At 38.5% G+C, this 23084-nt stretch overlaps 1 long non-coding RNA gene across 2 annotated transcripts in view; it reads left to right on the plus strand.

The window, feature by feature from the left end:
* The window catches only part of LOC309834022, a 53551-nt gene that overhangs the window by 15523 nt on the left and 14944 nt on the right, over positions 1 to 23084 (plus strand). For both annotated transcript variants that reach the window (XR_014297832.1, XR_014297833.1), the window contains exon 2: positions 18195 to 18247. This is a non-coding gene — a long non-coding RNA (uncharacterized lncRNA). The remainder of the gene's footprint in view (positions 1 to 18194; positions 18248 to 23084) is intronic.

The following is a 23084-nucleotide window of genomic DNA, read 5'->3' on the forward strand; positions in this document are numbered from 1 at the left end:
ATTTTCTCTATAAAGGTTTATTACCATTTTTCAGAGACATACATACTGCAACAGACTCCAAGATTACTAGGGAAAGGGCTTTTATTCACTTGTGTTAGGGAGGAGGATTTTGTGAGAGAGAAGGGAGAAAGTGTGAGAGCCTACTAGATCAGGATCTATCTTAACTTGGTGCTCAATTGAATAAAATGTTTGGAGTGAAGGAGTAGAGTTTTCTGATTTTATTTATCTTTTATGGTGAATCTTGTTCAACTTTCTTACAGAAAAATACAAACAAAGATAACTGCCATGAATCCCAGCTTCCCTAAAACCAGAACTTAATTTAGCAGCTGCTCCAAAAAAATCCCCCCAAGAAAAAACTACCAATTCTGTTTTCAACTAAAATTGGTAAGAAAAGATAGCACAAATAAAGTGTTGAAATCATAAGGCTTTTTTTTTTTTTAACAGAAATTAAGGTTTTATGTACTTCAACTTGCAGACTTCAACACTTGCAAATTAAGGTGGCAAAAGGTTAGAGCCTTTCAACTCTAGTCAACAGATAAAGTCTTGATCGTTAATATTCAGTGAATATATGCACATAATGGAAAATATGTTCTAATTGCTAATTCTTTTGCCAAGTGTTAACAAAGATTGTTTCACAGTTTCCAACCAGTCGTAGAAGTTAGTTTCGCTTCCTTCTCTTACCTTAGTTAAACATATTCTAAATTGGTATGTAAAATCCCCATATCTTTTTTTTTTTTTTTTTTTTTTTGCGGTATGCCGGCTTCTCACTGTTGTGGCCTCTCCCATTGCGGAGCACAGCCTCCGGACGCGCAGGCTCAGCGGCCATGGCTCACGGGCCCAGCCGCTCCGCGGCATGTGGGATCTTCCCGGACCGGGGCACGAACCTGCGTCCCCTGCAGCGGCAAGCGGACTCTCAACCACTGCGCCACCAGGGAAGCCCCCCCCATATCTTTTTGACTTCTCACTGAGAGTTGACACATATTGCAAACAAGCAGTTAAGCCCTGTCATTAAAACTTATGACAATACTATTTGTGTACATATAACCTTCAAGGTTATGTGAAGGTGGTTAATTCATCTCTCTGTGATGATCTTTATTTTTTTTTTCCCTTTACTTTTGAAAATGAAGTGAATAAGGAATAAAAATGCCTAGAGCCAGCACGAAGATCTTGGACCAAGTGACCTGGGTTTCAAATGTGATCATATTCCACTGAAGAATCGCGTTTGGGGGGAGTTGAATGTACATGTGAATGGTTGTGCCGAGGAGGAGGTGGTCAGGAATGGGGAAGATGGGGGTGGGTGGGGTGGAGAGTAGCACAAAAAGAGACCACAGTTTTCTACCAGGCGCTGCTGGTGTTTTCAGATTAAGATGGGGGATTAAGGAATTTTACTCAGCAATTTGAGATGCTTTGTTAGGGGCTGAGGAGATTTGAGCTGCTTTGTTCTCAAACCACATGTTAGTGAAAAAGCAAACAGGCACTTAATCCTGACAGACAGCAGAACTTGACATCAATTTGCCCCTTGGGAGGTGACCAGGAGTTCTCTGTGACGGGCTAAAATGGCCAGGCCTTGTTTTCCTGAAGCCTAATGCCAACATTCCATTCTAACCTGTGTTTCTCAGCCGTGTGGCCATGACTTGGATGGTTGGACTGACCAAGAGTTTCTTCATAATGGAGATTCTTACCCTTTTTTCTAAAAACTAACAAAAAAAAACCTTTTAAAGGCAAACAACCTACAAGGTGCCAGATACTTAAATAGATTTCAAACAGGTCTAATATATTGGCCACTTAGTTTTGAAATGAAATATAGAAAAGCTGAGATTCTTTCCTTTTGAAAATAATGGATTCTTCCTTTTGGCAATAGAGTCGCAGGACAACATATCCATTTTTGAGCCTATATATGATTATGAAATAAACATCAATTCTTTTTTTTTAAGCATCTTTATTGGAGTATAATTGCTTTACAATAGTCTGTTAGTTTCTGCCTTATAACAAAGTGAATCAGCTATACATATACATATATCCCCAATCTCCTCCCTCTTGCGGCTCTCTCCCACCCTCCCTATCCCACCCCTCTAGGTGGTCACGAAGGACCGAGCTGATCTCCTTGTGCTATGCGGCTGCTTCCCACTAGCTATCTAGCTTACTTTTGGTAGTGTATATATGTCCATGCCACTCTCTCACTTGGTCCCAGCTTCCCCGTCCCCCTTCTATGTGTCCTCAACTCCATTTTCTACGTCTGTGTCTTTATTCCTGTCCTGCCCCTAGATTCTTCAGAACCATTGTTGTTTTCTTTTTCTTTAGATTCCATATATATGTGTCAGCAAACGGTATTTTTTTCTCTTTCTAATTTACTTCACTCTGTATGACAGACTCTAGGTCCATCCTCTTCGCTACAAATAACTCAGTTTCGTTTCTTTTTATGGCTAAGGAATATTCCATTGTATATATGTGCCACATCTTCTTTATCCATTCATCTGTCGATGGACACTTAGGTTGCTTCCATGTCCTGGCTATTGTAAATAGAGCTGCAATGAACATTTTGGTACATGACTCTTTTTGAATTATGGTTTTCTCAGGGTATATGCCCAGTAGTGGGATTTCTGGGTCATATTGTAGTTCTATTTTTAGTTTTTTAAGGAACCTCCATACTGTTCTCCATAGTGGCTGTATCGATTTACATTCCCACCAGCAGTGCAAGAGGGTTCCCTTTTCTCCACACCCTCGCCAGCATTTGTTGTTTATAGATTTTTTGATGATGGCCATTCTGACTGGTGTGTGGTGATACCTCATTGTAGTTTTGATTTGCATTTCTTTAATGATTAGTGATGTTGAACATTCTTTCACATGTTTGTTGGCAATCTGTATATCTTCTTTGGAGAAATGTCTATTTAGGTCTTCTGCCCATTTTTGGATTAGGTTTTTTTTGATGTTGAGCTGCATGAGCTGCTTGTAAATTTTGGAGATAAATCCTTTGTCAGTTGCTTCATTTGCAAATATTTTCTCCCATTCTGAGGGTTGTTTTCTCATCTTGTTTATATTTTCCTTTGCTGTGCAAAAGCTTTTAAGGTTCATTAGGTCCCATTTGTTTATTTTTGTTTTTATTTCCATTTCTCTAGGAGGTGGATCAAAAAGAATCTTGCTGTGATCTATGTCACAGAATGTTTTGCCTATGTTTTCTTCTAAGAGTTTTACAGTGTCTCATGTTACATTTAGGTGTTTAATCCATTTTGAGTTTATTTTTGTGTATGGTGTTAGGGTGTGTTCTAATTTCATTCTTTTACATGTAGCTGTCCAGTTTTCCCACCACCACTTATTGAAGAGGATGTCTTTTCTCCATTGTATATTCCTGCCTTCTTTTTCAAAAATAAAGTGACCATATGAGTGTGGGTTTATCTCTGGGCTTTCTGTACTGTTCCATTGTTCTATATTTCTGTTTTTATGCCAGTACCATACTGTTTTGATTTCTGTAGCTATGTAGTATAGTCCGAAGTCCGGGACTTATCTCTTATAACATTCTTTATTTTGATGTCTATTTTATCTGCTATGAGTATTGCTACTCCAGCTTTCTTTTGATTTCCATTTGCATGGAATATCTTTTTCCATCCCCTCACTTTCAGTCTGTATGTGTCCCTAGGTGTGAAGTGGGTCTCTTGTAGACAGCATATATATGGGTCTTGTTTTTGTATCCACTCAGCCAGTCTATGTCTTTTGATTGGAGCATTTAATCCATTTATGTTTAAGGTAGTTATCGATATGTATGTTGCCATTTCTTTCTGTTACCATTTTCTTAATTGTTTTGGGTTTATTATTGTAGGTCTTTTCCTTCTCTTGTGTTTCCTGCCTAGAGAAGTTCCTTTAGCATTTGTTGTAAAGCTGGTTTGGTGGTGCTGAATTCTCTTAGTTTTTGCTTGTCTGTCAAGGTTTTAATTTCTCCATCAAATCTGAATGAGATCCTTGCTGGGTAGAGTAATCTTGGTTGTAGGTTTTTCCCTTTCATCACTTTAATGTCCTGCCACTCCCTTCTGGCTTTCAGAGTTTCTGCTGAAAGATCAGCTGTTAACCTTAAGGAGGTCCCCTTGTATGTTATTTGTTGCTTTTCCCTTGCTGCTTTTAATATTTTTTCTTTGTATTTAATTTTTGATAGTGTGATTAATATGTTTCTTGGCATGGTTCTCCTTGGATTTCTCCTTTATGGGACTCTCTGTGCTTCCTGGACTTGATTGACTATTTCCTTTCCCATATTAGGGAAGTTTTCAACTATAGTCTCACCAAATATTTTCTCAGTTCCTTTCTTTTTCTCTTCTTCTTCTGGGACCCCTATAATTCAAATGTTGGTGTGTTTAATGTTGTCCCAGAGGTCTCTGAGACTGTCCTCAATTCTTTTCATTCTGTTTTCTTTATTCTGCTCTGCAGTAGTTATTTCCACTATTTTATCTTCCAGGTGACTTATCCGTTCTTCTGCCTCAGTTATTCTGCTCTTGAGTCCTTCTAGAGAATATTAAATTTCATTTATTGTGTTGTTCATCATTGTTTGTTTGCTCTTTAGGTCTTCTAGGTCCTTGTTAAATGTTTCTTGTATTTTCTCCATTCTATTTCCAAGATTTGGGATCATCTTTACTATCATTACCCTGATTTGTTTTTTGAGGTAGACTGACTATTTCCTCTTCATTTGTTTGGTCTGGTTGGTTTTTACCTTGCTCCTTCATCTGCTGTGTGTTTCTCTGTCTTCTCACTTTGCTTATCTTACTGTGTTTGGGGTCTCCTTTTCGTAGGCTGCAGGTTTGTAGTTTCCGTTGTTTTTGGTGTCTGTCCCCAGTGGCTAAGGTTGGTTCAGTTGGTTGTGTAGGCTTCCTGGTGGAGGGAACTAGTGCCTGTGTTCTGGTGGATGAGGCTGGATCTTGTCTTTCTGGTGGGCAGGACTGCATCCGGTGCTGTGTTTTGGGGTGTCTGTGACGTTATAATGATTGTAGGCAGCCTCTCTGCTAATGGGTGGGGTTGTGTTCCTTTCTTGCTAGTTGTTTGGTGTATGGTGTCCAGCACTGTAACTTGCTGGTCGTTGAGTGGAGTTGGGTCTTAGCATTGAGATGGAGATCTCTGGGAGAGCTTTTGTCATTTGATATTACTTGGAGCTGGGAGGTCTCTGGTGGACCAGTGTCCTGAACTTGGCTCTCCCACCTCAGAGGCACAGGCCTGACACCCGGCCGGTACACCAAGACCCTGTCAGCCACATGGCTCAGAAGAAATGGGAGAAAAAAGAAAGAAATAAAAAAATAAAGTTATTTAAAAAAATTTTTTTAATTATTAAAAATTTTAAAAATTAAAAAAGAAAGAAAAAAAGAAAGAAGAGAGCAACCAAACCGAAAAGCTAATCCACCAATGATAACAAAAACTAAAAAGTTTACTAAAGAAACCCACAAAAAACAGACAGACAGAACCCTAGGACAAATGGTAAAAGCAAAGCTATACAGACAAAATCACGCAAATCCACCGCCTCAATTTTGAGATGATTCAGTGTCGATTCAGTATTCCACAGATGCAGATGCAGATCAAGTTGACTGTGGAGATTTAATCCGCTGCTTCTGAGGCTGCTGGGAGAAGTTTCGCTTTCTCTTCTTTCTTTGCACAGCTCCTGGGGTTCAGCTTTGGATTGGCCCCGCCTCTGTGTGTAGGTCGCCTGAGGGCATCTGTTTCTGCCCAGACAGGATGGGGTTAAAGGAGCGGCTGATTAGGGGGCTCTGGCTCACTCAGGCCAGGAGCAGGGAGGGGTACTGAGTGCGGGGCGAGCCTGCGGCAGCAGAGACTGACATGACATTGCAACAGCCTGAGGTGTGCCGTGTTTTCTCCCGGGGAAGTTGTCCTTGGATCACGGTACCCTGGCAGTGGCGGGCTGCACAGGCTCCCGGGAGGGCAGGTGTGGATATTGACTTGTGCTCGCACACAGGCTTCTTGGTGGCTGCACCAGCAGCCTTAGCGTCTCTTGCCCGTCTCTGGGATCTGTGCTGATAGCCGCAGCTCACACCCATCTCTGGAGCTACTTTAGGCTGTGCTCTGAATCCCCTCTCCTCATGCACCCCGAAACAATGCTCTCTTGCCTCTTAGGCAGGTCCAGACTTTATCCTGGACTCCCTTCCGGCTAGCTGTGGCGCACTAGCCCCTTCAGGCTGTGTCCACGCAGCCAACCCCAGTCCTCTCCCTGGAATCCGACTTCCGAAGCTGGAGCCTCAGCTCCCAGCCCCCGCCCGCCCCGGCGGGTGAGCAGACAAGCCTCTCAGGCTGGTGAGTGCTGGTCGGCAGTGATCCTCTGTGCGGGAATCTCTCCGCTTTGCCCTCTGCACCGCTGTTGCTGTGCTCTCCTCCGTGGCTCCGAAGCTTCACCCCGACCCCCCACCCCACATCTCAGCCCGTGAAGGGCTTCCTAGTGTGTGGAACCTTTTCCTCCTTCACAGCTCCCTCCCAGAGGTGCAGGTTCCGTCCCCATTCTTTCGTCTCCGTTTTTTATTTTGCCCTACCCAGGTACGTGGGGAGTTTCTTGCCTTTTGGGAAGTCTGAGGTCTTCTGCCAGCGTTCAGTAGGTGTTCTGTAGGAATTGTTCCACAGCTAGATGTATTTCTGATGTATTTGTGGGGAGGAAGGTGATCTCCACGTTTTACTCCTCCACCATCTTGAAGGTCATCAATTCTTATGTAGAGCTTTGTGGGAGGTTCTACTGACTCACCAGTTACACTAAAGTCATGTCCTTCAAAGTCACTGAAGTAGGACAAAAGCAAACAAAATGAACAGAAAAGAAACGAATGACTTCTTGAATTGGTTTGGATCCATTACTAAATTTAAATGTACACAGTTATATAGTCTGGCACACAATCTGAAATTGTGGTATAAAGGCTAATTTTTGCCAACTTGAGTTTGTGCCACCCTTAATCCATTGACCTCAAATGCACTTTTAGTAGGCTATTGATTTATGAAACTTTGGCATGGGTAGGAAAACCATTTTAAAAATCAGAACTGAAGCAGAAAAGTTATAAAGCATATTTCAAAACAAATTTTATTACATTATAAAGATTTTCTGGATGAATATTCAGCTAAGCAGTAACTCTTGTACTCTGGTAGGATGTGAAAATCTGTTACATCTTAATAACTAAAAAACAAAATTTGTCACTAGTGCAAGGTTGTTACATTTTTGCAATGTTTACACACACAACTTTGAGCTCAACTTTGAGCTTTGCTCCCCTGGCTCCTTCCCCCACCCACATGAGCTCAGGAAAATATACCTCTTTATTAACTAACTGCTAACTACTACACTTCCCTCTACACTAATATTATAGGTGATTTATTCCATTCTGCTATGAACTCAAAATTTTCTTTTAAATAACCAGAGTCATTATTCAAATAATCTTTTTTTTTTCAGGATTGGTGGGACCCTCTTTATGTTTAAATAGCATCAAACTCATTTTCAAATGAGTGGGAGCATCTTGTGTAAGAAAATTGGTATCACTTCAGATTACCCAAAAGAGAACCATATTCAAGTTTGAAGGTTTAATTTGAAGGAAATTTACCTTTGCCTTGGCCAATGGAATAAACACATAAAGGGCTTGTATGTTTAGTTGCCAATTCTGAAGACCAGAGGTTATTTCCAGTATTTTGTATGTCCTTAATTGTTTTTATAAACACCAGTGGGAGAGAAATCTGAAATTTAAAATACTTCAAAGGGACACCCGTTCATTTGCTTATTTTAAAACAGTATATGCTAGCCTTAAATGGCCATTAAGTTGTGTTGTCGTTCTCTGTTTTTGTGAAGGTTTACCAGGCATATTATAAGGATCAAATACAGGATGAACTACAATCAGAAACACAATATTCATTCATTTAACTCTGGTACAGTAGAGCAAATTCAGGGTGACTCGAGGGACACAATGTCTTGTAAAACATATGTACTTAATATAAGGGTCATAAAACTTATTAAATTAAAACCTAGGTTAAAAATAGGAAGAAAATTTATGCTGCTGTCTAAAATAGCAATAATTTCCCTTTGGCCTTTCCCTTTCCAAGTAATATGGATTCTTTTCAGGAGGAAAAAAAAAGCCAACTTATGAATTCTTCATTTTGTAGGGCCAAATGCAAATCTCTTTTAACTGTACCATGCATTTTAATGGGCAAGTGATATGACAGAAAATAGAGGAACAAGAAGATAGGATGTTAAACCTTGAAAAGTGTACCTGTGTCTAGGTTTCAAGGAGGCTTTGTTCCTGAGCCTGAACAACAAGCCCCCTTAGTGTTAGCTGGTGTCTAGGGAAAGGAGCTTAAGGGATATGAAGACAATAGAAACAATGTCTTTTAAATAGTTGATCTGGCTATGGGGCAGCAGTGCCGTGAAAAGGGGGGCACAGGACATAGAATTGCTGTTCATTCAGGGCACAGCAAAATGTCTCTGGACAAAACCTATTTCTGTTCAAGCAAAGTTTGGGGTGTACAAAATCCATGGAAACCAGAGAATTTGAAGTCAAGATTTTTTTAAATTGAAGTGTAGTTCATTTACAATATCATGTTAGTTTCAGGTGTACAGCAGTGGTTCAGTTATATATATATATATATTTATATACATAAATTCTTTTTCAGATTCTTTTCCCTTATAGGTTATTACAAAATACTGAATACAGTTCCCTGTGCTATACAGTAGGTCCTTGCTGGTTATCTGTTTTATATATAGGAGTGTGTATATATTAATCCGAACCTCCTAATTTATCCCTCCCCTCCCCCTTTCCCCTTTGGTAACTGTAAGTTTGTTTTCTATGTCTGTGAATCTCTTTCTGTTTTGGGAGTAAGTTCATTTGTATATTTTTTTTTACGTTTTTTTGATTCCACCTATAAGCGATATCATATGATATTGGTCTTTCTCTGACTTACACTTAGTATCTTAGTATGATAATCTCTAGGTCCATGCATGTTGCTGCAAATGGCATCATTTCATTCTTTTTTATGGCTGAGTAATAGTCCATTGTATATACGTACCACATCTTCTTTAACCATTCATCTGTCGATGGACATTTAGGTTGCTTGCATGTTGAAGTCAAGATTGACCTCTATTTGTGCCTCACTCTGCTGCCCATGGGCCACGCTGGGGTAGAAATTGATACATTACCCTGACAAACAACTTCAAGGGTTTGGGACTGAGGGTGGTCTCAACTTTTTAAGCACTTGTACCCCTTTTTAATCCAGCCAGTGAAACTATGTTTGAGTTTATCTTCAACATGACAGCCATTTTCCTAGCTGGTGCTCCTTGGTATAGATAGCATTTTAGGAATTTGAAACCAAAATAAATATCAATTTCCTTCTACTATACTCACACAGGGATCTGCTGAGAATTTTATCTTCATACAAAAGTCTTAAGGCTGTTGAGAAGGAGCTATGCTTGGTCATTTACCTGTTCACTCTTAAACCCATTCCTGCCCTTTCCTTGCTATTTTGTATTTTAGGGGGCTTAGCCCTGCAAAGCACATTGCCATCTGCAATCTCCCTTCTACAGAGGGAGATTCTGAGCAAGGAGGAGGGGAGACTGGGAAATCCCAACCCCTCAACCTTCAGCCTGCTTTGGAGGTGGTTCTGGCAATGGCAGCATCTCCTCTGAGGTCCCAGAGCCTGCCCCCCTTCCCTTTGTCCTGTAGGTCTAGGGGTGGCAGTGGCTTCCTGCTACTGCCAAACTCTTGGTGGTCTCCAGGTAGCCTTTCAGTTCTTCCAATGCTTTTGTAACTAGGTCCCTAGTTTATATCCCTCTGTTGAAGTACCTGGTGGTGATTCTATTTTCCTGACTCAACCACAGCCAATGGCTTTTTCATTTGTAGTTATTGGTTCAAAAGATAAGAGATTCTCTTTGAAGTCTTCAGGCCCTTTTTTGGCCAGTGGGTAGGCTGCTGGGTCACAGCAGTCATTTTGGCAACTGGCACTCTCTTTGGTAAAGTGGAACAAACACGTTCAAAGGCAAAGTGAGGAAGTAAGAACCATGTAAGGGCCTTATAGGAAGTATATTTTAGGGGTATAAGAGAAGGCACATTGAAGAGGCCACGTGGACATGCTGTTGACCTTGGCTAACTCCCCTTAGCTGGATAGCACTGAAAACGGAGGCTTCCTATGGCCCTTGAAAAAAACTCTCCGAAAACCCCATAATACATTTTTCTTTTGTCCTTGAAGTCTTTTTTTTTTTCAAATTTTGCAAGTAACTACAGTGCTAGTGTAAAAATAGCCTTGTTTGAACTAAGATGAACAATACATACATGTATACTCAGAGGTCCAACTAACTCCAATCAGTAGAGGAACCCTCAAAATCATACACCAGTTTCTCTCTCTTTTTCCCCTCTTTCTGTATGTGATCACATTCCCTAACAAAATTAAAAATTGGTTTCCATGATACAACTTCATAGGCTGTTGTCTGGAATGAGTTTGCCCAAAAGAGTTCTAAATATTGGGGGGATAAAAATACCCAAACCCCAAACAAAACAGCTTTGCCATTCAAAATTCCATCTTGCAGTCTGACATTTGCAGAGACCTTGGGAATATAGCATGTGGGGACTTTGATCCTGTTTCTCCAGTGGCAGCTGGGCCTGGTCCAAGCAGCCCTGCTGCTAACATTGTCATTGGGTGAGATGAGTGGAGCTGGAGGGGACATTATTTTTGCTTTTAGCCTCAGAGGCTTTGGGCATCCATTCACCATTCAAGAAATTCATACTGGCTTCAGCCATATTTTCATCAGGCTCTTAGTAAGGCTTGGGAAAGCTTGAAAACAGAATGCTCATTTTTTTGGAAGTCTTTCTTTAAACCCACTAGTTTTATGAAATTTAAGCACATTATTCATTGTGTAATTATAGATGAAATATTAGAGAAGTGGACTAATTATACACAGTGCACTCAAGCCCAATTAAACTAGCCTCTGTGGTGAACGTAAGGGTATTCTCTCTTTCACTAATAAGAAATACTTTCTGAACAACAGAGAATAAAATCGTTAAATTGGATATGCTGTAGAGATTATAAATATCCTATTAGCATATAAAATGAAGATTAACCTTATTTAATCACTGCACACCAGATCATCAAAAGTCATATTGAACTCTGGTAATGTTGCTGTATCCATTCTGCAAAATAATAATAAAAACCCCACTATTAATAAAAATAGCTCACTAGATGCTATTCTCATGTGCTAAATTAAACTGTTGGAGAAACTCAAGTATTCTCGTAGCTGCTTGACAAAATAGCAAAACTACTTTTACCTATTCGTTGTTATATGATGGCTGGTTCAGATTTATGTCATCCTAGTGGCTGGGAAAAGTGTGTCTCCCTGGCCGGGCAAATGAGCCTACTGCAAAATAAGTAAAATATACAATTCATTCCAGCTAGCACCACAAGTGACCTTTTGAAAATGTAAATTAAGTGATTGCACACACCAGGGGTGTGTTGAAAATGAAAATGTACGTGCTTGAGACATAGTGCCACCACCGCTTCGGGTATTAATTGGCAGGCTCTGAATCCAGGAATATCTGTGTTTTAATCGGAGTCACAGGAAATTCCACTTGAAGATACTCACGAGCCTTGTTTTTGTGATAAATCATCAGGGCTGGGCAGAGCAACCTCTGGAGTTTAGCAAGAACAAGGGGTTATTCAAATTCAAGTTATAATATTAAAAATATTGGTTATGAGAAGCAACAAGAAATCAGCAAAGGTGAAGGAAGCAAATTTATGTATCACTTTCATGGACTGTGATCTTTCACAGCTGAAGGACAGAAGTCAGTGAAGAGGGGTAGGTGGCTAATGAACAGACCTTTGCTGGGATTGAGGGAAGGGGCTGAAGCCAATCTCTCTTCCTCTTTCTTCCCTCCTCCCTCCCTCCCTCCCTCCCTCCCTCCCTCCCTTCCTTTCTTCTTTCCTTCCAGTTCTTGTTTATAGTCCTTCTGAGATTTGATAGCTGTTTTTCTTTCATTGCAAAAATCTTCAGGAAACTGGAATATGAACACATTTATAAACATTGAGAATGATTGTGGCCGTTACAACTTCATGTTCCTAATTAAACGCATTTATTTTTAAAACAATCAACATGTACACCTTCTCTTGGGTGGAACCCTTCCTCTTACTTTACTTAGGTGTCTTGCCCAAGAAAACAAGTTCAGTCCAAATTTCTATGAAAACTCAGATGGAAAGAAACTGAGAATAAACTGGAGGTAACAGGTCTGGAGGGGGCTAGGCAGTGCACGCTGTCCCAGACTTATGGAAATAAAATGTGATTTGATTGCATTATGTTTCAGGATGCTATTGCAAAGCAAGCGAAGTGTACGTGCAAGAGAATGATAGTAACTTCTTTTGCATCCTGGGACCAAAGCTAGCCAAGCCAATGAGCCTTTCTTTCAGTTTAGTGCCATCCACTGTTTGGGTTTCTCTCCAGGTTTCTTTAAGGCCACTGGCACAATAAAAAAATATATATATATTCAGAAAATCTTCTGTGGCTTTTTTATGCTATGGAGAGGGCAACATGAAGTGAGTACAGTGTTAATAATAACGACTATTTTTGCCCTTTTGGACAAACCAACAATCAAAGAGTTTCAGCTTTTATTTTTGTTCTCCTTAAACCCAATTAAAAGTTACTTTGCCTTGTAGGGCCATTTTTACAATTTATTTGAAGTGTTGGGCAACTAAAGAAAATCCTATTTCTTCAGATTTTTGATGAGATTATGGATTTGCCATGACAATATCACTTTAAATAGACTTTTTTATTTTCCCCAGGTCTAGCTTGCATAGAGCAATTTAGCCTGGGCTCCGAATCGTTGTATTATGGGTAAATGGTTTGGTTGTGACACCGGATCATTCTGACTTCAGAAAAACAGTAGACAGTGTCTAGAAGAAAAAAAAGGTCTTTATTGAGACGATCAAAAGGGACATAAAGGCAAAAACTGACTTTCACTGAAACAGGTCTGGGGACCAGGCCTCCAGTGTCCTTATTGTAATTCATTGCTTTTTTCTAGACCCCATGATAGAATTCTTCCATAACAGACAGAGGACTTTGTGAAATTGTAAATGAGTATGACTTCAAGCTCTCTGTGGAAATATATTCTCCCCCCTATAGCCCATACATTATTTCTGCTTAGTTATGGTAGCTCACATTTCCCGTAAGTATCAGAGAGAACTTAATTCAACTCACACCGCATCACTTTAAAACTGTGCAGCTCTCTTAATCAACCTTTGTATCAGACACAAATGTGCAGTATGACCTAATTTGAAAATGTCTCAAAGTGCTGACTCAAACTGTTAGTGAATAAAGGCTAGTCGTTACCATTATGACACTAATGTGATGCAAAATAAAATTGAGTTGCATCAGCTGAACATTAGTTCGCAAAAATATTAGTGATTGAAGCCATTTTCTGTTCATATTTTATTTATGCTTATATATATGTATATGTGTACATATATTTATTTATTTGAAACAGCCTTGTGACAAAATTTTTAAGTGCGGAAGAAGTTCCTTTTTTTTCTTTTTAACATCTTTATAGGAGTATAATTGCTTTACAATGGTGTGTTAGTTTCTACTTTATAAAAAAGTGAATCAGCTATACATATACATATATCCCCGTATCTCCTCTTTCTTGTGTCTCCCTCCTAAGTTCCATTTTTAACACTGACAAAGCCACAAGATTAAAAGTAGATCATATGTACATCATGGTCCCCCTGCTATAAGATGAAAACATATTGTTGCTGAATTCTTATTAGAATATTTATACACATCTAAGCAATAACATGAAAATTCTCACCTTCCCCTGTACTTTGGTGGCAGTTTCCAAGATTTTTCAACAGCTCTTGTACTACTTACTATTTTATATCACTCACAAATTCTCTGACCTTTGTCTTTTTGAATAAGAAGGATTTGGAATTTCTTTCTTTCCTTATTTGACAAAAAAAATTTTTTTTGACATAGAAATATGTACTCAATATACGTTGGTGATATTACATTTGAACAAAAGAAAGTAGGATATGGGACTAGATATTATTTAGCCTCACCCCTACTGATAATACTTTATAGAATGAAGCATAAATTATCTTTTACTTATACAGTTTAGGTGGTTTTGAAAAAAAATGCATGTGGTTATTTAATTCTTATACATCCTAGAGCTAGTATTGGTTTCAACCAATAAACTGATAATTAATAATTGAAAATAAAACAGCATGAACCAATCTTTCCTAAATTAGGGAAATTGTCCCAATCGTCAGTCAAAAATTCTGCCCTGTATCCCATTTGGGATCTCCTGAATCCTGAAAATTCTGAACATAAAATGTATACATTCGTGATCAAATACTTCTGATTTTACTTATTTAAAAGGAGAACAAGCCAAGCACATAAATACCCAGGAGATAGATTGTTCTTTAAAAATTTCAAGGACGAGAAGTTTTGGCTATCAATAAATTATTTAATGTGCTTCAGGTTGAGAGAGTATATATCTTCATATCGTATCACTATGAACAATCGGTAGAAAATACAGCTAAATTAAAATGCTGGCAAGCTTCATTCATTCACTTTTTAGAAAAACAAGTAAAACCTTCAAGCAAGATGTGTAGAAATTTGCTGCTATGCGATGACTTCAGTATTTCAGTCCATTTTATATTCTGTAACATGTGGCTTGGACTGTTTTTATGACCTATGTTTTATTTCCACATTAAGATCATCCAGATTTTAACAAAAGTAAGTTTGAAAAATCTCAAGTGGACTTTGCCAAAACCAGCGCTCAGAAGCATGATGCTTCCACGCACACGCACACAGGCACACTCCCACGTGATCCTCTAAAAAAAGAGGATCATGGTTTTTCGCTAAAATCCAATTGTTCTTATTTTTAGGTTACAGGAGGGAAAAAGGTATGTGGGTGTGATGGCTGCAAATGTATTGCCAGCATCTTAACAGTTCATCATTCTTAAATGATAGAAGTGTAGCAGCACCCTTCTGAGAAAAATCTTTCCTGTGGATTTTACTTTGTCCGTGCCAGGACAAATTGCGTGCTAAGTTGGAATAATTCTGAGATGGAAGACACCTCCATGACTGTCCTTGGAATACTGAGGAGCTGCCATTCCCCTTTGGAAGATGAGGGGAGACTATCCCCTACCCTCTTAATTGATGATTTACTGTGCTCTCCCCTGGGGCCACAACCGATGATCTGTAAGCTTGTTGAATTTCGAAGCAAATACTAAATATAATCAATATATAAAAATAAAAAAAAGAGAGAGGAAAAAATGCAATGAAAATTTATGACCTTAACATTCCTTCAGGGTCAAGCAATTTATCAAATTCTCTCACTTTCTGGTTTCAATTACACAGCCATTGTGGAAGGAACTTATTTTAGCAGGTTCATTTGCCTCAGTGGGGAATACAGGACTTTGGCCTAATGCTTCACCTTTAGTGCAGGCCATTTGAGCCTTAGAACAAATACCAATCATCACTCTTTGGAAAAAAGAATCTGCATCGGCGTGGCCTATTGGAATGGGGTTTCTGTCAAGGTAAACGGTTGTCGGCAATGACTGTGGTAGAGTGGCGATAAATCCCATTTTATTGCTGAAAAATTCCAGCTTCACTCCATGCCTGACAGCTCCCACATTCTCATACCCATTTGGGCAATTTCTGCACTCTGTCCATCTGGTTCTCATTACCTCTCAACCTGCCTGCGTCTGATCCAGAAAAAGTGCAGGTCAGAAACAGGGGAAAAGAAACTGAGGTGATGGACAAAACAGAAAGCAGGGGGGTGGCCCTTGGAGGTCGGGGTAGAGGTGAGGGAACAACAGGAAAGGGGAGATCCCAGCTTAGGCTCGGACCAGTCGCTGGAAGGGGCTGCTTAGATATATTAGAGAAAGGTAATGACAGAACCTGAGCTGGGAGACCAGAGGAAACTGTAGCTTACATTCAGGCCTTTCAAAGGCACCTGCTTTGGGGTGGACGAGAGTGAAAGAATGTGGTAGGTATGGGTGGATGGGGACAGACTAAGGGACAGTCCATCCCATCCCATCTGTCAAGGCACTGTGTCACAGAGTAGAGGGCCTTGTCTAGAAGAGCGTCAAGTTCAGCAACAAACAACATGGGGCCTGGAGCCCCATGTACACAGCTGGTATGCTTCCAAATACGGGGATAAAACTCTGCTGGAGATTCAGTTTTGGTTCAAGAATATAATTTTTTTAGAAGAAGAAAAACTCTAGGGCCACCAACAGCATTGTCTCCCTTCATTCTTCTAAGAAAATTAATATTTAAAAACAAATGTGTCCTAATAGGCACATTTATGGGATGGTTTATTCATGGAATGACAGGACTAGCAAGTGAGTTGCCTGGGTATTCATAACTCCAATGACATATATGGTCATTTTTTGGAGTTGCTGTGCGTTTATGCCTTTGGAAAGTTAGCCTCATTCTCTGAAGCTGAAATCCTTTTGATCATAATTGCTTCTGACCTAAAATTACCCACCGTCACCATAAGATGCCTCTTGGGGACAAAGAAATAAATACAGTAAATATCTGATAATAGATATAAATAATAAGCCCACGTAGACATTATCCTAAATTAGACTAGGATGAAACTGTATAACTATATATGTAAAAATATAAATTTTTCTTCTCATTTTGATGGGGTCATTATAGTTAATACTAAAATAAAATTTGGAACGTATATCGAAGTACAAGGGATGAATAAATAAAAATATTTTTATTCAGTAAAAATATTAGAATCAGGTGAATGGTTAGATAGATGGTGGTTATTTCACCACTTGTTCTGAAGGCAATTTTGCAGTTTTGTCTTAAAACCAGGTATGATTGTGTATTCTTAAATATGTTGGAGAGCAGAGTCATTGCTACGATTTGCAGACAGAACCTCTTATACTAGATATGTTTATACAGACAGTATGTCTTAGCGCTTTCTGGATCCCAGGGGTACAGAGAGCATTCCAGGACCGCAAAATTCACTTTTTCACAGCCAGACCCCTAACTACTGCCATGCATATCTCAGTTTTATTGGTTGAATTCTAATATCAAGATGATGTGAAATTTTAGTTACTGAGCCAGATCTTGCAGATAAGAAATGCTGGCTTCCAATATTTAAGATTTAATTTCAAAATTTTCAAGTCATGCATGTGCAAGAGAATTTCTATAAAATGTAATTACCTGAAATTGTAAGTGAACTCCGCATGAGATATTTGAGTGGAAAAGGAGATCGTTTATAAAAATTTTAAGTTAAAATGACTAGACAATTTGGAGTGAAGTAAATTACAGATGATCAAAAACGGAAGTTTATTATTTGGCAACTTTAAAGTGAATACTTTTAGTCAACAAATACAGCTCTGAAACAGACGTTTTCTTGTATGCGTATTAAAAGGCATAAATTTTTGGCTACTATTACATATCCATTAAAATAACCATAATATATGACATCTCTAATTTGGAAAGGAATTGCAGGTTTTTAGCCAAAAAAGAATCTCATTTGAAGTTTACTTTTCTGGGCTGTACATATGTCAGAAAGATGCGATCATTGAAACTCCAAAGAATGTTTGTTTCTTTTAATAGCATAGCAGAAAATTAATGGCATGGGGGAGGGTGAAGTGACAATTTAACTTGATGCTTGATAGCTGTTTACTTATCACTTTGTGCCCAGATTTCAGTGTCCTGTAAAAGAAAGGGGGAAATAAAGAAGCCACAGCATTCATACGGCTTTTAGGGCACTTAAGACACATGGAGGAAAGTGCCTAGAAGGCTATTGAAATATTTGCAAAACAAATCATTTACATTTACCTTTTGTGTCTGTAAAACCCAGAGTGCCTACAAAGACAGAACCAACTTTAGCTGTAAGAAATATTTCAGCATCAAAATGGTTAATAGTATTATAGCTTCAAAAGAGCCTATTGGCTCACCCTCAAGGATGCCCTGCAGTTGTTGTTAAAGTCATCAGATGAAGCTAGCCTTCTCAGCTAGCTTTTAGATTTGTCTGCTAACAGTAAAAATACTATAATAAATCGGTAACATATGTTGCCAGGCAAGGAAAAGTGATATAAATAAAGAGACTAGGAGACCCAAACCAAGTACAATGTGAAAAGAATTTAACTTTCAACCTATTCGTTGGCTAATTAACATTTGAAAAGCAATTTGAAAGTGTAACTGTTATTTGCTTATATTCTTCCTCATTTTTTTTTTTTTCTCTCTTCAGATTGCATTCTTACCCAAATACTCCTTCGTGATTGCCTGTTTTGCGGCTTTGGGGTAAGTCCCAGTTTTCCACAACCTTAAGAAAAAAAAAAAATGCATAACATAAAAGATGCCAAAAAGACTTATGTGTCCTGATGCATGGGTTTTGTGAAATATACATGGGTTTGTTGTTTGGGGGGGGCGGCTAATGAAATAAAGAGAAGGGGTTTGTTTCTGCAAGGATCCAAGAGTGTGTGAAAGTGTGCATTGCAAACGAGTCTCCCATCAGGAAAGCCACCTCTGGAATGGAAATGACAAAGCTTGGAACACACACAATCAATTATTTTCACTAGCATTTAAAATATAGAAAACAAAATCTGCTTTGGGAATTGACTGAATATTTTATTTAGCTTTTTTATTGAGACATCCTTTGAAAAATGGCATAATATAAATAGTTTTACAAAGCAACAATATAATCAATCTCTAAACTAGAATATAAATCAAGGATTTCATTAACTGCTGGTAGCCAGTTTGAATTGTAGTCGTGTCCATAATGCCTATCTATCTATGTATGTCCGAGTTATATTAAAAACCTTTAAATGGCTTTGTAATATCAGCTACATCTAGCTATTATAATAATTAATGGTACTGTTTTATAAATCAATACATGTATTCTTGATAAATTCATATCCAGTTAATGGTGTAATTTAAATAAAAAATTAATGTAATAAAGGACATACAAAAACAGGCAGGAAATCTTTAAAGGTTAAGAGACAAATTTGTCTAAATTCATTTTTAACCTGTTTTGAAAAAGTTTGTTTAAAATCGGTGGAGATTTACCTTGTTTTTGTGAAACTAATCCTGTCATGTCTATTGGTATCTAGTATTGAATTTGTAAGATGTTTTCTTTTCTAACTGCTAAGCTTTAATTACATACTTATGATACTGTGGGATGTTTTACTACCATTGTACTCGTTTTTTTCAATAATTGAGTATTCGTTAGAAAAATAGAATAAAACAAACTAAAATCCTCAAACGATTCATTTATTTTCAATACATGAATGAAATGTAAATGCTTTATGTTTTTTTGATATCACTAAATGAACTGTGCTGAAAATCTCCAAAGTCATATACAAATTTTATTTAGGGGGGGAAAAAGGACTGATTAGTTTAATGAATTTACATGTGTAAGAGCCAGAGTTTTTACTGCTTTCACTGAATGAACATCCTAGGAATTTTAGAAAGAAAAGAAAAATGCATTGACGAGTTCACAATGTATTTTAACGCTGCACATGGGTGGAGAAACATTCTACAAAGAGTGTATTATTGTTCTAATTTTAAAAATACACACCAAAGGCATATTAAGGAATAATGAGATTTAGAAAAAGAACTGAATGTTGTAGGTGATCAAATACAATCTTAAATCTTTCCAAATAAAATTTCATTTCGTTTATAGAGGAAGCATTTTACACAAAATATCTTTCAGAATTATGCAGACCAGTCTGCCCTGCCATTCTCGGTGACATGGTGCAGAATGTTACTTTAATCCACTGAGCTTTTTCTGACATTTTTCTTAACATTGCTGAGCCTTATTTAGAGCAGCAAAGGAGATGTGTGCAGTTTCATTTGACACTGATGGGTGTTTCAAAATGTTACAGGAGAGAGAGAGAGAGAGGAGAAAAGATTTGCTGCTAGTCATTTCATCAATAGAGCTACAGGAGCAATTACTATTTGTTAAAAGTTTCTATTTCAAATGAAGCTAAATTTTAAAGAAGTCTCATCCCTTTAGAAGAGCTGACGCTTGGAAGAGGAGGGGAGAGAATGCACATTAGTGATTACATGTTAAAGTGCGCTCAAGTACTGGAATCATTTCAAATGTATTGTGTTTTTAGATGAAACCTACAGCAAAACCACTCCTAAGAGGCTTAATTTAGGTTTTATAGGAAGAACATAAAAAAGACCAAGTTACAGCCACACACTGAAATATGGGGTACATTTAAAATATCTTCATTTAAAAACGTATGTTTATTTTCCCTCCTGGGATCACTAACGTGTGTCTCGACAGAGAAAACGAGGACATGCTACATTCTTAAAAATTATCTGTTAAAGGGATCACATTCTAAGACAGGTTTGAGCATTTTTATGACTACAGATAACCTCTTAATTATGTCGCTGCCTTCCACTTGTTAATCAGGGGCATTCAACACTCGTTAACCAGCGAGTGGTTGCCTTTAGAAACTACACTATTTTTAAGAATTAGAAACACTTTATTCCCATCATCATATTATCGCATGTATGATTTTAGCACTGCTAGAAACTTACCTGCTGGAAATACCAAACACCAAAGACAAGGTCTAGATGCCTGTAACGATGTTGTTAATTACTTCAAATTGTGCAGCTCATGAAAAGCTTTAAGAGATAGATAATTTTACTTTTCTTGTCCCCCCACCCCCGTGCCTCCCCTACCTCTCACACAATTCCTATTTGAACCAATTTTAGGTGTCTTCTGCCACCACCAGCGTGTGAGATACTCAGAGACACTTTCAGAGAGCAAGGTATAAGTGGAGTAAATAAAATCATTTCACTATTGCTTTATCAACCCTCCTAGGTAGTTTTCCTGCCAGCCAACCTGCACTGTTAAAACCCATAAAATTATGCAATAGTGACTTCTTTGGAGGTTCTTTAATCAGATAATGGCCAGTGTTAGGAGGGAAGGGCCCAGGGCCATGTTGCTGGCACTTAACACTGGGCTTGGTCATTACGTGTCTGGTAGAGACCAATAAACAGCTGATTACTACCCTATAAGGAGCCAATATTTTTACATTTATCCTAGTTCTTTTTTCTTTTCTTTGCAACTTCTCATAATGGCAAGGATTTGTCAAGAAGACCTACGAGCAGTAACCTCACAGGCCCCTTAAAAATAAGAATCTTCCTAGCGTAAAATGATGCCTTTGGTGAAATGGTGAGAATGATTTTGGCTTTTACAAGAGCAGAGGTTTGATTACTTTAAAGCCCATTTCTTTCAGATGGGGAGACCCCCGGACACCATCCCTCACTCTCCTGTCCCCTTCTCTCTTCTGTGACAGGTTCACAGGCTGCAACCAAGGGGTTTTAAAATGCAAATATTTATATTTGAACTCTGGCAATAACAGAGTCATTTTGCTTCCTCCGTTAGCCTGTGAAAATTGATGCTGCGTACCTGGAACTACGTTTCATTTCTCTCTTTACACGTGAAGATATTATATAAATAAAAGATAATTTATGGAAAGGAAACAGCCATTTGAAATAATAATCCTAAATTTGACTGGGTAATCTTTTAAGGCTTTAAGAGTCAGAGATGCAGATTTCCACACTTTTAAAGAAAACTTGATCGCAACCGGGAAATATGTGCTTTTGAACACCTACTGAATTTGAATGCCGGCGTGGGTCAAAAAAGAAAAAAAGAGGGATAGAAGGAAGGCAGGAGAGAAAAAGGTGTGAATTTTACACATGCTTTAAACTAAGGTATTCAACCACATGTTTAGACTTCTTGTTACAATTTTATTGACTCTCTTTATACCTGAATATAATTTTTTCATAACCTATGTAAATTGCAAAACAGTGAGTCTTAGAAAATGCCTCTCTTGCCTGGGATCCTCATCTTAGTATGAACAGCACGATACCCAGAAGAAATGGACCCTAATTTCAGAACCTCATACAAAGCCAGGCAATTCTTGAGCCAAACAAACAAAGGGGGTGTAAGCGATTTCATTTATTTTGATAATCCTCCCCCTGCACGGGAGCATTTTGCTGTCTTTGTCAAAGTGAATGACAACAATTTGGCCAACTCTCTCTGAGCTGCACTCAACAGTGACAGGCAAATTATCAGAGGCCCTGCACTTCTTATTATCAGAGGAGAAGCCATCAGGGGGACGCATGGAGGATACCTCTCCCTTGTCACTATTTGTCAGTGGGACAAGGGCCACTGCTATGGGTAGCTGACAGGTAATTTCAACAATAACAATTACTCCTATTACTGGTGTCATAAACAATTCGCCCAAGGCGTGACAATAGCAAAGCTTTATAATTCCATGCCATATAAATAAACGCCAGCAGGTAACAAGTAATTTAGCTCCAATCAAGCTTTCACCCTGGCATTAATATTGTTATTGCAAGAAAATGGAAAATTGAAAAAATTCAATATGTTAATGAATTAAGAGGGGTTCAAGGGCTAGACAAGAGGGGTTGAAAAAGGGAAACCAAAATTATTATGGTATCATATTTGGTGCCATGCTGAGGGCCAAACAGCAGTATAATTACTTTAAGATTAAGAAGGGGATCAAAAGTACTGTTTGCCTTAGACTTCAGACCTGGGAAAAACATGACACAGCCTTTCAAAATCCTCCTGTCTCTGATTTCTGAAGAACATAAGTAGAAATATAAGAATGTGTATATAATGTAGCATCTCGCTAGCTTTTTCTTCCACCTGAAATCTTTCATCGGAAACAGAGGCATGAGTACCAGAGGAACATTTCCATCTGTTTAAGGAAATCGCATCAGCACCTGCTTCCTTTACATTAAGTCTCATACTGAAACTATTTTAATAAGCCTATTTTTATCTGTGCTGAAGGTAAAGCTGAGAACCCCTCTTTGCTCTCCAACTGTCCACAGTTTGGAAGTGGGCTCGAGGATACAGTCCAATCTTCCTCCGTAAAACTTCCTGATCAAATGAATGTACAATTTCACTATTTGTCCGGCAAGACAATGTGCCATCACAGTGACAGCAATAAAAGAATTTGAAAATCTCTAATTAGGGGAGCTGCAGAGCAATTAACGCATGTCAAATTTTACTTCATTAAGTGCCACTCTAATTTTCCCTCTAAAAATTAATGGATTTTTTTTCCTTTTGGTATGTGTGTGTGTGTGTCCCCTT

This window comes from Grampus griseus, assembly GCF_964374135.1.
Source record: "Grampus griseus genome assembly, chromosome: 15".
NCBI lineage: Eukaryota > Metazoa > Chordata > Mammalia > Artiodactyla > Delphinidae > Grampus > Grampus griseus.